This window comes from Salvelinus fontinalis, chromosome 19, assembly GCF_029448725.1.
Source record: "Salvelinus fontinalis isolate EN_2023a chromosome 19, ASM2944872v1, whole genome shotgun sequence".
Classification (NCBI taxonomy): domain Eukaryota; kingdom Metazoa; phylum Chordata; class Actinopteri; order Salmoniformes; family Salmonidae; genus Salvelinus; species Salvelinus fontinalis.
Window position 1 is genome coordinate 41,588,656 of NC_074683.1, and position 2,363 is coordinate 41,591,018.

The following is a 2,363-nucleotide window of genomic DNA, read 5'->3' on the forward strand; positions in this document are numbered from 1 at the left end:
GAGAGAGAGAGAGAGAGAGAGAGCGAGAGAGCGAGAGAGAGTGAGAGAGAGCGAGAGAGAGAGAGAGAGAGAGAGAGAGAGAGAGAGAGAGAGAGAGAGAGAGAGAGAGAGAGAGAGAGAGAGAGGAAACATGAGACAAAGAAATAAAAATGTGGCAGAAGGAGATTGTGCCTGCCTTCCTGCCTGTTCTGCAGAGATACAACTCTCGGCTCCCCTCTTGTGGTTGCTTGAAAAAATTCAAAAGGCAGAGCACACTTCACTACTCAGCTACTGCCTATGGCGCATAAAACTACCTCAAAATTCATTAGAACTTATCTAGATGGTTGTGAGATCTATCTGGAGATTCATTGAAGCAATTTGAGTGTTTCCGCCAACGCTTTGACCACTCAAATGTTACATCACCACAGGACTACATTTAGTGTACGCTACTTTTATGATAATGTATTGGGAACGATCCACTGTACTGGGAGCATATCAGAGTAACTGACATTTGTGTGATCAACATGTTTATTGATTTTTCACAGACAAAAGAAACAGATAAAAACATGAGATACTATGTCATGTTCTCTTCATGAAAACAGTACAGATGTCTTCACTCTCCGCCGCTGTGTTTCCACCTGAATATCGATATTATATCACTGCAGCTGTTTGAAAGCTGTTTCGTTCATCATAAGAGAACGGTGTGTAGGGGGAACTGAGAGGATAGACAGAGTCTGAGTGAAGGTAATACCAAAGTAGGAAAAGTAGCAACACTTTACATTTTCCATTAGGGTTAAAAACAGAGCTCCACACACTCCCTCCTCGTCCTTCCCTGTTCAGAGGCTGTTTTTAAAACTAGGGGAACAGTGAAACTGTCTAGTACTGGAGGAGAGCTGAGTCAAGTTGGTTGAACCTCAGTAACAAGACGGTTTCTGAGTGCAGTTGTTTCAGGGGTCAGGGGTCAAAGGATGTCTTTAACTGGGGGGTCAGTGGTGAAGTTGAGCGGTCACTGAGGTGCTCCTAGGCCCCCAGCAGCAGTAGTAGTAGAAGTAGAAGCAGCAGCAACAGTAGCAGTAGTAACAGCAGCAGCAACAGTAGCAGTAGTAACAGCAGCAGCAACAGTAGCAGTAGTAACAGCAGCAGCAACAGTAGCAGCTGTAACAGCAACAGTAGTAGTAGCAGCAGTAACAGCAGTAGTAACCGTAGCAGCAGCAGTAGCAGCAGCAGCAGTAGCAGTGGGGAGCTGCAGGTCAGTGGATATCTGGAGCAGGGGAGTACTGATCTCACTGGAATGTAGGCCGCTGGCCACCCTCAGCAGGCAGCTGAGCACCATGTCTTTGCCCCGGCCCGCTTCTAGGTGGCCGTCACACTCAGCTGCAACGTGATCTGATCCAGGCTGGTCAGAAGCACCTCTGAAGCCAGCAGATGGCTGGGGAAACCCTCATTACAAACCCCTTCCCGGGCCATGCTCTCCAGCATGTACTGCTGGTACAGGTCCAATAGCTTGTGCTCCAGGTAGCGGTTGAGCAGTGAGTTGGAGAGGGGCCCCTCACACCCCTAGAGGAGGAAGCTCCGGTCGCGGCCGCTCCCCGCCCTCCAGCGGGAGGATTCCAAGCCTGAGCTCCCCTGGAGAGGACACAGCCTGCTGTAGAGAAGAACCCTGGGGCTGGATTTGGGCACTCACCCGGGAGGGCCTCTGGTCTTGGGCCACTCTAGGCAGGACGGAGTGGCCCTTTCTGCTTGGCTGGCCTGGAGAGGCCTGGAGTTTGAAGAGCGAGGCGGTTTTAACCGGCTGTGAGCCAGCCCTCACACTACTCGTGGGGGCTCTATCACAGGGGGGAGAGGGTCCAGTCTCTCCTGGTCACTACAGTAGGTCATGCTCCATAGTATGCTCTCACACAGCATGGCTGGAAAGGAACACACATATACAGCCGTTTGGTCAGTTTACAGCAGCTTGTGGATAAACTGTCTTTGGTCAGTTTACAGCAGCTTGTGGATAAACTGTCTTTGGTCAGTTTACAGCAGCTTGTGGATAAACTGTCTTTGGTCAGTTTACAGCAGATTGTGGATAAACTGTCTTTGGTCAGTTTACAGCAGATTGTGGATAAACTGTCTTTGGTCAGTTTACAGCAGATTGTGGATAAACTGTCTTTGGTCAGTTTACAGCAGATTGTGGATAAACTGTCTTTGGTCAGTTTACAGCAGCTTGTGGATAAACTGTCTTTGGTCAGTTTACAGCAGCTTGTGGATAAACTGTCTTTGGTCAGTTTACAGCAGATTGTGGATAAACTGTCTTTGGTCAGTTTACAGTAGATTGTGGATAAAGTGTCTTTGGTCAGTTTACAGCAGATTGTGGATAAACTGTCTTTGGTCAGTTTACAGCA

At 48.6% G+C, this 2,363-nt stretch overlaps 1 pseudogene; it reads right to left on the reverse strand.

Annotated features, from left to right (window-relative positions):
- Positions 1-933: 933 nt before the first annotated feature.
- LOC129816198 (TLR adapter interacting with SLC15A4 on the lysosome-like) lies at positions 934-1,857 on the reverse strand (annotated as a pseudogene).
- Positions 1,858-2,363: the final 506 nt, after the last annotated feature.